The sequence below is a fragment of the Gadus morhua genome, unplaced genomic scaffold, assembly GCF_902167405.1.
Source record: "Gadus morhua unplaced genomic scaffold, gadMor3.0, whole genome shotgun sequence".
NCBI classification, from domain to species: domain Eukaryota; kingdom Metazoa; phylum Chordata; class Actinopteri; order Gadiformes; family Gadidae; genus Gadus; species Gadus morhua.
The window spans coordinates 37,397-51,964 of record NW_021963998.1 but is presented as its reverse complement, the minus strand read 5'-3'; positions in this window follow the sequence as shown (position 1 = coordinate 51,964).

Here is a 14,568-nt window from a genome sequence, read left to right as displayed (position 1 = left end):
GTACAAAACTCTTCCATTGCCCTGCAGTGCACTAGAGATTAAGGTTGGAAGTTTAGTCAGTTAATTCAGAATATACAGGGATCGTGGACTTATAATATTATACTATATGAAATCCTCCTATACTATATTATACTATACTATGGTTGTTGCATTATACAATACTATATAGTATATATTGCTTTGTATCAGCTGTACCCTTATGTGATTGGCCGAGCTCAGAGCTCCGTTTATATATCCCAGGTCAAAGGTCATTCTGGCCATTTTGTCTTTTCTTCATTGAATCAGGTTGTGAGTTTGGTTTCTTTTTTTTGCTCCTGTAAGGCCTTGGGGCAGCTAAGCTGTAAGTTTGCTACGATTGCTAACTGCTCCATTAGCACATTGGTTAACTAAGGTTCTCTGCCTTGTAAATGTGTGTGGATGTATTTGTTCGATTCCAAAACATTGATTCACTGAAACGTAGCTTTGGTTTCTTACAAACCGACCGGTGTGGGATGTGGTTTAACCCAAAGTATTAAAGTCAAAGGTACTTCTACGACGTGGCCGCATTATAACATTCAAGTTTAAAGCTTGTATTTTATTGTCTATTCGTGGCACGTACGGACATGAAAGAATAACTATTCTACACTATTTATACCTAGCCTCGTCGGTGACCAAAGAATCATTCGGCGTCATCAAACACTGTTGTTTGGGCTCACATGCTACTCCCATTGCAAACCTTTTAGTGGAACATTAAAAAAAAAGTTGAGCTTCTTTTTGTGGGCCCAACGGGTCTTTCAAGATATGCTATGGATCTGCATGTATGTCCTTGTGTTTGCCTGCCCAGGTGGTTACCCAAGCAGCAACCAACTTCGAAGAAAATTTTGCTCCTGAAAATGTTTTGGTAAACTCTTGACTCCTTCCATGGTTCGCTGGATGTGTCTTTCCTCTTGTAATTGGCTTGTTCCGCAGGCATGGGTACCACCAACCAATTACAACATCCGCAGCAAAGACGGCAACCAACACGCGTTTGAAATCAGGCGTTGTCAACAAACATTTCATGGATTTTAAAGTTTTCTTTCACCTTGGATAAACAAACTTCCCCCCGCCGGGAAAAAAACAAAATCGACATCCACGTGTTTCCCTGCATATTTTCAAAAGCCTGTTACAACCCCAGAAAGCTGGTGAAAAACCTTTGTTCCCCCAAAAGGTTTTCAACGGGATGAACACGTGACCCGAGGGACGGTGTGGGATAATGATTATGGTCCGGGTATTGTATACTATATATATTTTATATTGTGTTTCTCAATGGTGCGATGCTGTACCAGACTGAGCCATGCAGTGCTGTGTGAGGCCTGGGTCCTGCTCTCAGTCTACAGGGCCAGGGGGCTTGTCTTGCAGCAGGGCTGTGGTTGTGTGATGAATTTAGAGGCTCGGCAGGGAAGACGGATGAAAAACACTGAGATTAGCTGTGATTGTCCGGTTCACCATCCCACCTCTACCCCACCCCTCCTCTCCACCTCTCTCCTCGCCTCTCTCCCCTTCCCCTTCCCCTCGCCTCCTCGCTCTTCTCCTCTCCTCCTTTCCTCCCCTCCTCCTCTCTCCCCTCTTCTCCACTCTTCTCCTCCTCTCCACCCTCCTCTCTCCCCTCCTCCTCTCCCTCCTCTCCCTCTCTCCCCTCTTCCTCTCTCCCCTCCTCCTCTCTCCCCTCCCCTCCTCCCCCCTCCCCTCCTCCGGTCTCTCCTCTCGTCCTCTCTCCTCTCGTCCTCTCTCCCCTCCTCTCCTCCCTCCCCTCTCACCTCCACCCTCCTCTCCTCCTCTCTCCCCTCCCCTCCTCCTCTCTCCCCTCCTCTCCTCCTCCCCCCCCTCTCATCTCCACCCTCCTGTCTTCCTCTCTCCCCTCCTCTCCTCCTCTCTCCCCTCCTCTCCTCCTCTCTCCCCTCCCCTCCTCCTCCCCCCCCCTCTCATCTCCACCCTCCTCTCCTCCTCTCTCCCCTCCTCTCCTCCTCTCTCCCCTCCTCTCCTCCTCTCTCCCCTCCCCTCCTCCTCTCCCCTCCTCCCCTCCTCCTCTCTCCCCTCCCCTCCTCCTCTCTCCCCTCCCCTCCTCCTCTCTCCCCTCCTCCCCTCCTCCTCTCTCCCCTCCTCTCCTCCTCCCCCCCTCTCATCTCCACAGTCCTGTCTTCCTCCCTCCCCTCCTCTCCTCATTTCCACCCTTTGCCAGAGCCAGATGCAAGAGCATGGCTTTAATTCAGTGGTTTAATTCAGAGTCAGCTGTTCTAGCCAGCCTTTTAATTAAAATGTTACTCTGAGTCAGAATTACTTTTATTACATCTTATTGTACAAGTAAACAGGAGTACAATACGTTGCTTAGTTCCCCAACGTCCTCATAGCGGCGACAATATAGGATGAAGTAAAAATATAATAAGTAAAAAATAAGTTGTAGTATTGGTACCAGCCATTGATGGTTCTAGTGTGAAGATGCTCCAGAATCACGCTCTACCACTCCCCCCCCCCCCCCCAGATGTCCTCCATGCTGGGGTGTCCTCTGTGCCCCCCCGGGTCCGAGTCCTGGTCACCAGGTGGCTGTGGCGTCGGCGTTACAGTGAATCTGATTGGTTATTGATTCCCGGCGTTGACCGGTCGTTGATGGGGACCCGGTGGGTACGGCTGTGGAAGCAGCACGTTGTCATCTCAAAATGCAGTTGCTGTTGTGTGTGTGGGTGTTTGTGTGTGTGGGTGTCGGTGTGGGTGTGGGTGACATTCTGTTTTCTGCTTCCTTCTTCTTTTGCGTTAGATTATCGTCACTTGCAATGAAGCATTTCACTCACTCTTTCTCATATTCTCTCCCTTCCCTCCTCCTCCACCCTCTCTCTCTCTCTCCTCCAATCTCTATATCCCTCTCCTCCTCCCCTCTCCCTCTCCTCCTCCACTCTCTCTCTCTCTCTCTCTCCCCTCCAATCTCTATATCCCTCTCCTCCTCCCCTCTCCCTCCTCCTCCTCCACTCTCTCTCTCTCTCTCCTCCAATCTCTATATCCCTCTCCTCCTCCCCTCTCCCTCTCCTCCTCCACTCCCTCTCCCTCTCCTCTAACTCTACTCACGCTGCTCTCTCTCTCTCTTCCTGAGGGCCGTCTCACTCTCTCTTCCTCCGCCTCTGACTCTAATATCAGCCTGGCAGCCTGACATAGGGCCCTAGAAACACTGCATATGCTGCGTAGCACACCGTGCCCTCACTCTCTCTCTCTCCTTCTCTGGCTCTTTCTCTCTCTTTCTATTGGCTCTCGTCCCGCCCTCCCTCTCTAAGGTAAGAAAGATGTTATTCTTCTCTCTCTCACTCTCTCTGTCCATTTCTCTCTTTCTCTCTCCAATTCTCTCTTTCCCCCCCGAATTTCTTACTTTCCATTTCTCTCTCTCTCTCTCTCTCTCTCTCTCTCTCTCTCTCTCTCTCTCTCTCTCTCTCTCTCTCTCTCTCTCTCTTTCTCTCTCTCTCTCTCTCTCTCTCTCTCTCTCTCTCTCAATCACTCTCTCCCCCCCTGTGTATTGCCTCGATCTCCCCTCCTCGCCGTTCGTCTCCTCCTCTTTCTCTTTCCATTTCTCTTTCCATCCATCGCTCTATCGCTCTCCCTCCCCTCCCATCCCCCTCTGTGTGTGTCCGACATAATGAGCCTTGAGAAGGAGGCTTCTGGATGTTTCCTGTATGGGGCTGAAGACAACAGCCAGTTCCCGCGCTAGGCCTCTGAACGGGCCTGATGAGTGGAGGGGGGAGGTGCCTAAGTAGGGCCTACGGGATGAGTTTAAGTCAATACCGTCAAGATGGAATCACCGGGGCTTCTAAACCTTCCAGACTGACTCAATCACCCACTCACTTACTCACTCACTCACTCCGGGGAAATATTCCCATTCCTTTTTTTGCTGACGCCTTTTCTCAGAAGCGCCGTGTATTGTATTCTGATGCAGGGAACTGAGTGGGCTGTTTGAGGGTTTAGGCACATGGCCCCCGAGGATGTCTGGGGATGATGTGCCATTGGGCTGGTAGTCAACCCCCCCCCCCCCCCCCCCCCCCCCCCCCCCCCCCCCCCCCCCCACCCCCCTCCACTGAACCATGCTAGCCTGAGCCTTTTCATTAACTCTGAGCCAATTGTGCCAATGGAAAGGCTCCCTGAAGAGAGATGAGTGGTTGCTCTTGTGTGATGAGCAAAACATCTAAACCAAGGTCTAATGCTGATGTCCTCAGCGGCAGATCATGTCATCAGGACATGGGCTTTTGCGGGCTTGTGTGCCCAGGGCCGCTGCTGGCGGTTTCGGTGCCTTACGTGAGCGGGGGGGGGGGAGACAAAAACATCTAATTTGCCGAAATTGAGTGATAGGTTTTACAATTATGAACAAACAACGGTGGGCCTCTTCATAACTAATTTACATATTTTTTTAATTCAATAATGTATTATTATTATTTTATTTTTATTTTTTTACAAACCTTAATTTTTGGTGCCCCCTCAGGTATTTGGTGCCCTCCGCACTCTGCGTACTCTGCGTATAGGGAGCGCGGGCCTGTGTGCCTACGTTAGCTGTCACGCATGTTAGCATAAATCATCATGTTAGCAATAATTTTCTTTCTAAGAGGAACCATAAGTGAAACCCCCTTTCCCCCCTGATGAATTCTGTCTTAAAACAGATATGTTCTTGTCTAGCTCAACTGGGAGGGCAGGGGAATTAACTACTACCCAGGGCTCGGAGTTCCATTCCCAGCCATGCTAACAGATGTTTGCCAGTATGCTCTATTTTGGGACTTTGGGGATTAAAGCAGCCACTGAATGACACCAATCTCTGCCCATTTGGCTCGCTTGGGAATAAATTGACTACTGTGCGGATGGATGTATAGATAGGTAGGTGGACGGACCGACGGTGTTATCAAAGTTACTATGGCAACGTTAGCAGTAGGGCTGGACGATTTGGCCAAAAAATTAAGTCAAACCATCAAACAAAACCCGACTATCGATTTTAAGCGTTTTTTCCAACTTACCTTAAATGACAAATATATATATTTTTTCGCACTCCCAAAAATAAAGATAAACAACTCTCTAAACGATAAATTCGAAATACGATAAAAAGTTGATTAATCGCCCAGCTCTAGTTAGCAGTGTTATATTTATGAGGACGCGTGCTGGGTCAGAGCCCGACTTCCAGGGATCTTGGAACGAACAGTCTGCTCGAAACAGAACATGGCCGAGGATCAGATGACGAGAGCCCGACTCAGACGGGGGGGGCTCACCAGGGAGACGGGGGGGGGGGGGGGGGGGATCTACGCCAAGGAAGTAGCACAGGAGTGAGATAAGAGCGAGAGGGGTTGTGGTCCGAGAGTTACTGAATCCGTCTTGGTCCAAGTTAGCTTAACCCCGCGCCGCGGCCCCAATCAGACTGGCTACACACGTCCAAACAAACACTTCCTGACCACTGTGACTCATGCGTCCCTGCGGAGGTGCTGATAGGCTGATGCGTATCACACACTACCCCGTTCCGCCTACGCTCTGGGGACTGCGGCTGGGGTTCCGGTACCCCCACAAGAAAACACACACACACACCAGGGTCTTCTGCTGCGATCGAGCAATTCACCGGGAGATAGTGATCTGTGTGTGTGTGTGTGTGTGTGTGTGTGTGTGTGTGTGTGTGTGTGTGTGTGTGTGTGTGTGTGTGTGTGTGTGTGTGTGTGTGTGTGTGTGTGTGTGTGTGTGTGTGTGTGTGTGAGAGAGATTGAGATACACTGCCGTGGCTGATCAATCTGTGTGTGAACATCTCTGATCAGGACTGTTTACAGAGAGGGGTACATGATGAATAAATGAGAGGGAGAGAGAGAGCTGGAAATACAGCAGATTAGTATCGAGAGTGAATGGGCGAGAACAGTGCATACCTAATGGGGGGATAGAGAGAGAGAGAGAGAGTCAAGTCTTTTTCTGAGAGCCACCTTGCATTTACATTCAATAATGTATCTGCCTAAAGTACGTCTGCATCACGTAGTTAAGCTGAGAGTGTGTGTGTGTGTTTGTGTGTGCGTGCATGCGTGCGTGTCTGTGCGTGTGTGTGTGCGTGCATGTGTGTATCTGTGCGTGTGTTTGCGTGCGCACTTCGTTGCAGAGAGTGTGCATCACTAATAGGCGTCTCTCAGTCGGACTCTGAGAGAAAAGCCTCACTTAGCGATGTCTAGAGCCTGGAGCAGCTCTAACACACACACACACACACACACACACACACACACACACACACACACACACACACACACACACACACCCGTTCTGTTGTTTGACCCCTTCAAAATGTTCCTCATACGGACAAAGTCTAAAGTTTCATTCTCCTTCTCTGCCCTTTTGTAACATTAACACTGTCACTAGCTCTTGCTGCTGCTCTAACTGCCTTCGTGGTTAGCTAGACTAGCCGCGGGTGACGAATCCTAGCTTACCCTTCCCTTCCCACAGGTACGCAGGTTGTTTTTTTGAAGGCCTTGGTTGTTTCAGCGTGTGTCTTGCCTTTTTGAACGCTTGCCTGTGGCTATGCTCGACAGAGTGGGTGTATATTGATTCAACTAACAAAAATTATTCAGCTCGGAGCCTAGGATCAACCCCTTCAGAGAGCACATTTATATCTCTTTAGTCCAATGCTGTTTCATAGCACGCTACCCCCTCGACGCTCCGCACCAAACGCCACATCTAATTCCACCTCGTACACAAAACATCCCGTAAACAAGCGAATAATCCTCGTGACCTTATCAACTCGCTAACTGACGTTACGCAAGACAAGTGCCCCCTGTGCTATTTGCATATTCCCCTCAAATCGTAATTTAAATTGTAATCGACTCCTCTTCATTTCCCTGACTGGCAAACCCAATCATAATGATTCCTGTTTTGTTTCTCGGCCCCCGGGCTGTTTAAAATCCTGGCTCAGTGTATCGCGGCAGCAGCGCTGGACGGCGGAGAGCGAAACAAGGCCCAGCGCGCTGCCAGGCGCCTGCATCTTTTAAAGGTGACATATAAGTGACATCACAAGTGGGCGTGTCCACCTATATGTATGATGGATAGATGAGCTACGGTCCACTGGGTAGCAGGGATGTGACGACATCAGACATTTAGGAGTCGATACCGATACCAATGAAATTCCACGATTCTCGATACCCATTTCGATACCACGGTAAAAACAAAACAATAAATCCCATGTACTTCAGGCACTAACAGGCACTCATTTATTAAAATCATTTGAACATTACAAAAAAACAGTGGCACTGGCATGTAGCCTGAATAAAAATAAACCACTATTAAAGGCCCACTATGCAACTTTTTTAGCCAAAATTACATTAAGTATGCAGGTTGAGAGTTATGCTGATGGTTCTGCATCCATTTCTGGGTTGATTGGTGGGTGTGTCATTTACCCATGTCGCCTCTCCAGTGAAAAAGCGCATATGCAACTTGATCTGTTCGGACCGACACAATCCGGATGTGACGCAGCGGAAGTATCCTCGAAAATGTAGTCAGATTGTAGTTTCGAAAATGCTTTACGGCACAGACACACACCCAAACACCCAAACATGGCACCGGCTAGATATAAACAGCCAGTTGCGAGGCAATTGTTGTCCGAGGTAGGAAACCCAAACGCCGCCGTGTTTGGGTGCATGATAGAGTTTAGATCGGGTTAGATTAAATAATCTCGGATATAAATAACGATCTCATCTCATCGTCATCCGTTTATCCGGGGTCGGGTCGCGGGGGGAGCAGCTCAAGCAGGGGGCTCCAGACTTCCCTTTCCCGGGCCACATTGACCAGCTCTGACGGGGGGATCCCGAGGCGTTCCCAGGCCAGTGTTGAGATATAATCTCTCCACCTAGTCCTGGGTCTTCCCCGAGGTCTCCTCCCCAATGGACGTGCCTGAAACACCTCCAAAGGGAGGCGCCCAGTAGGCATCCTTGCCAGATGCCCGAACCACCTCAGCTGACTCCTTTCTAAGTAAAGGAGCAGCGGCTCTAATCCGAGTTCCTCACGGATTACTGAGCTTCTCACCCTATCCCGAGACGCCAGCCACCCTTCTGAGAAAACTCATCTCGGCCGCTTTTACCCGCGATCTCGTCCTTTCGGTCATCACCCAACCCTCATGACCATAGGTGAGGATAGGAACGAAGATCGACCGGTAGATCGAGAGCTTTGCCTTGCGGCTCAGCTCTCTTTTCGTAACAACGGTGCGGTAAAGCGAACGCAATACCGCCCCCGCTGCTCTGATTCTCCGGCCAATCTCACGCTCCATAGTACCCTCACTCGCGAACAAGACCCCGAGGTACTTGAACTCCTTCACTTGGGCTAAGGACTCATAAATAACGATAATCGGGTTAAATAACTTCACATGGTGTGTCTGGTGTGTTTCCAGCATTCGTAGTGTTGATCAGCAGAGAAATAGTCCGCCAAGACGTTGAGGTTGCTTAGCAGCCAGAGACTCTGTCCATGCAAGTGAACGGAGCGTTCACTCTTCGTCATAACTATCAAACCAAACATCCTTCACATTCACCGAGCGAACATTCTGAAAGTAAAATGCACATTTCTCGCTAAAAATGTTTCCATAAACGCATTTAATGGCGTAACTATGTTACTATTTCCACCCAGAAAAAAGAAAGATGTCGGCCGTATGATTCTGTGCAAGGGTCACTACTGGTCACTACAGTAACGAATTGCTTTACGGCACAGACCCACAAACACGGAACCGGCTCGATATAAACACAAGTAACTAATGGGTTGTTATATTCATCATAGATCAGCCGACTAAAAAGAGACAGAGAAACCCAATGTCGGGGGAACAGAAGAAGAGAAAAGGGAGACAGACCGACAGAGAGGCCAGACACGAGTAAACGTTGGGCAAGCTTTTCAGGAATTGCGTGAACTGAAAGAAAAAGAAGACTGCAAATCAGCCGCCGACTCGGCCGTGTTGCTTTTGAAATTGAAAGTACCCTTGGGTGAACTTTGTCTGCGTAATATTCTTGATTCTGATAGTCTCTGTACACATGTGTTTGCTCAACAAACAACTCAATTTTTTTGAGCCCTGTAAAAATTGTTTTCTCGACCGTTTTGTTGTGAGCCCTGTTTGTTTCTAGCTTGCTTGGTTGCAACCATATAAACACCTTTGTTTCCATGGGTGTTTTGCTGTTCGTCTGTCTCGTCCCCCAGATACAGACTGAATCCCCGAATCCAGGTTCTTGTTTATTTCGATTATTATGTTGGCCAAACCTCTTACACTGATTGTTCTGTTCAACCTAAGATAAAATAATTATAACCTAGGGTATAAATTCTCCCCGTCAACTATAAAAAATGATGGATTTATGTTTATTGCAATGCAAATACACCATTTTAAAAATGTATAACCTTGCCTACACTTTATGAACATCTATTTCGGACATGGCTCCGCGCATTCGCCGGCTTCTTTGAAAACAAATGCACATGGCTCGCGTAGAAGAGCATGGGGAAGGGACGTCAACGAGTTGTTACGACAGTGTTGTGAAATATCTACTACGAAGCTTTAGGGGGCGCTGTGTAGAGAAATGTGCGTGCCAAAACCAAGAAAACAGCGAAGACATGCCCGAAGTTGCATAGTGGGCCTTTAACATTACAAAAAAAGTTACCTTCAAGTTATAAAGTAATTAAGAACAAACAATGCGTTGCTTAATCACAAATAATCAACTTTTTATGATGGCAAAATATTTCAATTGCAGTACCCGCCAAGACATGGGAAAAGTATTGAAATAATAAATAGATATATTAAATTAAATTAAAGAACTATTACCATTACAAAAAAGAACAACACTGGCATGTAGCCCTCAAGCATTTAAAAAAAACAGAAATGTGCATTTCTGAAAACGAACGTTGTTTTAAGGACAGGTTTGATTGACCGTAGCCAGCCATTGTGAAGCAGGCAGGGGCGATTCGAAATGAGCCAAATACCCGAAACAGGACCAATAGTCAAATTTTCTGTTTCAACCACTCTATTACATCCTAGACTTACCAGAAAGGGGGCTCAATGTTAAAATTACCGGAATTGTCCTTTAACATGACTTGAAACTCAATCACCTTGAATTCTTTGAATAAATCTGGATGTCGGTCTTTGAGGTGCTTCGCTAAGTTGGAAGTGTTTCCTCCTTTCGTTTGAAAAGCTTGATGGAGCCGTTGGCATATAATTTTTTGCGAATCTATTATTAATCCCTGATCATCCGCCTCAAACGCAAAGTACTTTGAGACACGACTCTTACTATTTTTTAGTAATAGTTGTAGCTGTCACACCCACTGCAGCTGCAGTTGCCATCTTTCGTGTTCCTTGGACTTTAACGGCAGACTAATACACTTGTAGGTGTCTATGCTGCCCACGTCACGTCCGGAGGAATTGCATCCCCGGTACCTACTGTAATGTAGAAAAACGAGTACCGTCACGTTTTTAGAATTGTCGCATCGACTTGGTACCGAAGTATCGGTTCTCATGACGTCCCTACTGGGTAGGCTGATGGACTGATCCATCCAACCCACATCTAGGTGGACACGCCAACTTGTGATGTCAGAGGAGGCCGATTTTCAAAACGGCTTGTAATCACACACACACCTGGTGGTATCATATGTCACCTTTAGAAACAAGCGTTCAGAGGAGGACTCTGCAGAGCCTCACAGGCACACAGAGCGCACAGGATTCGTCAACAGCCGCTCGGTCAAAGTGACCGGGACGGCCAGCCGAAATAACTTGTAGGTCAGTGTGAGCACCGCTGGGAGCCTGCTTTAGGAAGGTTCAAACGGAGACCGCTCCACTTTGCCGTCCTACCTCGGAGGGCGGCATGGGAATTGTTACCTTGTCGGGACGAGAGAAGTGTGTGGCAGAAAACAAAGTGGGGTTTACCCTGAAGCAAGCACGCACACGTGCAGGTACACACACGCGCACACACGCACGCACACACTTTAAATATAGATATGTTCAGGGTAAATAGCTTTGATGATTTAGGAATAGCATTTGCATCTCATCGCCGACTGAAAAACACAGACTCATGGCTTTACAGGATACGCATTTGCACACACACGCACGCACACAGACAAACAGGCAGACAGACAGACAGACACCCTCACACACACCACACACACAGATGATATACATAGGGGTAGCTCGATGGAGTAGGAGAGCGAGAGAGAGTGGGAGAGAGACCTCCAGTGTGTCTCGCATAGAAAAGCAGACGGTTAAAATATAGAGTAGGAAGTACTTGGAGATCATTACGGCCTGTGTGTGTGTGTGTGGAAGGGGCACTGTGTGTGCCAGGGAGAAAGCGAGAGAGAAAGAGAGAACAGGCTGTCCCAAACACCCATGCTGGGCCAGAGGGTCGGGTAGAGAACCATGCGTTTGGTTGTGTGTAATTCTGTGTAAACGTGGTTCTCCATTCATGTGCCGGTCCATTCTGTGTACTCTGTGGTGTATACTCACGTGTGTGTGTGCGTGTGTGCGTGCTTTCACGCCCCAATAAAGCCGCGTCAGTCTCTTTCACTCCCGTTAAAAGTTTCGACGGCTTCCTGACACTCGGTGGGAGCGTAAAGACGTTCCTCTCCTCTCGCCACGTCTCCACCGAGCGCCCCGTCATCTCAGCCTGGGCCACTTCTACATCCTCTCCTCAAAATACTCGCTAATACAGAGCGTATACGTCCCGGGTTTCACGCAGTCTTTAGTATCCCGGGTGTGACCGTAGCGGCAGTAGGGGCCGTAGGGGCAGTAGAGCGGGTTGACTGGTAACCGGAAGGTTACCCCCTAGCTCCCCTAGCTCCTCCTAGATGAGTGTCGAGGTGTCCCTGAGCAAGGCACCTAACTCTAACTGCTCTAACCGAGCTGGCTGAGGCTCTGCCTGGTTGACTCCGCCGTCGAAGTGTGAATGTGTGAATAAGCGCTTTTGATAAAAGCGTTTGCTAAATATCCTCAATGTAAAAATGTTTTTTGGGTATTTCAGCGTTAGTTAGGGCGCGGATTGATAGCATGTTGTTGTTTGTTCGCGGGAGGGGGTCGGAACAAGTGGCCGAATCAGCGGCCCCCCAGTTGTGATGTCACAAACGGAGCTCATTGCAATCCAATCATCGTTAATGTTAAATTGTGCCAGACAATCACCAATCAGGGACTCAGGCCCCTCTTCGGCTAGATCCGTCGTCTTCCTACTTGCTTATTTCTCGGCGACGGTTATGATGTAAACATTCAATTTCTTCACGTGAAACATCCGCTCAGGCTCCAAGCGACAGCCACGAGCGCATGTTAGTGGAGTGTGTAGTTCACCGAACGGCCTGTAGGGGGCCCAAGGTGGTCGGATGCAAATAAGGCCCTAAAGAAAAAAAAAGTGAATGAGATGTCAATCGGATCATTTAGAATTAATCGTATTAAAGCAAAGCAAACGGCCCGACATCCGTAACGCGAGGCTCAAAGGCTTCACAACAGTTGGTAACAGTAACCAATGCGTTACGTCACGGACACTGCCTTCGTTTGATACTGTCAATGCACATCCCTTTGCTACCAAGACAGCGGATTGTGTGAAATTCCAAAATAAAAGCGCTGCTAAAACAGTGCCTCCCTGTCCCCTGGAGAAGGCAGAATGCTGAGTAAGACCAGAAGGTGCTTGGTTTTCACCCACCCAGAACAGAATTAGCTTCCACACCTCAGCATTTGCTGCTTAAAGTCCCTTAAAAAAGTTCTGATTTGGCCCAGATCCAAATCCACTAAGAGACGGGCCTTGGAAGAGAAAAACATGTTATTAAATTCAAGTCAATGAACCTTAAACCACATTTTCTAGATTGCTGAAAAACTCTAGACTGGGCAGAGTAATAAACCATAAAGTGCGGAGGTACTTCAAAACACGATAAGAATAGATACAACGGTTTTCTGTTCTATTCAAACCATTTACCTCAGTATGTTTGCCTCTCGACGGGGGGTGGGGGGAGAATTTTATCACCTGTGTCCCCATCTTATGTTCCCCCCTCCTCACTTCGATCTCAAGTGGCTTCTTAAAAAAGCTCATCAAAAGATTCTCCAGATTGTTGCCGCGGAACGAGTCCGCAGACATCCCGCGCCGGGGTGGTAATTGACAGGAAGTGGCCCCAAACTTGTGTCTTAACGAGTGGCCCGGGCGCGGCGCCATTCATCAAAGGGAATTGGGTTCAAGTGGGGCTCGTTAAGGAGGTAAATGGACTTGACGAGGGCGACCCAGCGCTGGTTGGCTATCGATCAACCGCTGTCGCTCAGGTACAGGTGATCATTGCCAGTGGCGACTGTGTGTGTATGGGTGGAGGGTCGGGGGGGGGGGGGGGGGGGGGGGGGTCTGTGTGTGTGTGTGTGTGTGTGTGTGTGTGTGAGAGAGAGGAGAGCGGGACAGGGATGAGAGAATGTAAAGGAGTGAATCAACTTTAAGGAGCACCAACCCTACTCTTATCCTTTATAGAGTGAGCCAGTAAGTCAGTAAGAAAGAACTTGGCCCTTAAAAGAAAAGCATGTCTTTGAGCTAGCCCGTTCAGTTCCGTGCCCCATCCAAATCAATTTGAATTAATTGGCAATTAAAAAAGCTGTCCAAGTGCCACTATGAAATGCTCAGACTGTAGTCTTCATAGTGAGGTTCCCCGTTTAGATTTAAAGACAACGCAACAGTTTATTACATCTTTTGGACTCTCAGACTACATTTGTGAGTGTGTGTGTGCGTGTGTGTTTGTTTGTAGCAAAATATCCATGACAAACAACAGTGTGTGCATTGTGGGTCTTTATGCGAAAGAACACTTGAGAAACATTGTGGATGTTTGTATTGGGAATGTTTGTAGAAAGTGATGAGTGGGAATGTTTGTAGCAAGTGATGAGTGAGAGAGAGCGAGAGAGAGAATATATAGACTAAAGAATATATATAAAGTACTTTTTAAGGATAAAACCCCTTGGGTCGTACCATCTCTTTTTCGAGGGGGTCTTGACAAAATACACAAATCAATATGCAACAAATTCAGACAGGGGTACAGTTACAGTTAGACTAATTAGAAAGGACACAAAAAACAAACAGACGCATATATCAAAACAAACAAAAAGAGGCGAAACAAAGTTATGTTTTTGTGGATTACAGCTTGACATTCACCCTGAAACACAGGCTGGACACCTGTTAAAGGGCTCCCTCTCTGCTTCTGCATAGGCCTCTGAAGAATAAGTCCCGCCTCCGAACCTCCCGGTTCCCTCGCTTAAATATCGATGGGAAATAGCGTGTTTTTTTTTTTTGCACCTAGTTTCGACTAGGTTTTTGGATTGTCTTTGCCGTTAAAGTAGTAAACGGTTATTAACGCTACTTTAACGGCATCGACAATCCAAAAACCCAGTCGAAACTAGATTGGAAAAAGAGTGTAGTTCAAAACGTGACGCAGCTTTTACTTCTGTTATGTACGATCATTCATAAACGTTATTTCGCATAGACATTTGACCGAGGGAACCAGAGCCTCAGAGGCGGGAATTTTTTTTCAGAGGACTATTGGTGATACACTCCCAGGTTGGAAGGACTGCTTTCCGGGGACCGCCTTGAGAGGACAGTCAGGACGGGACGCTAGCGT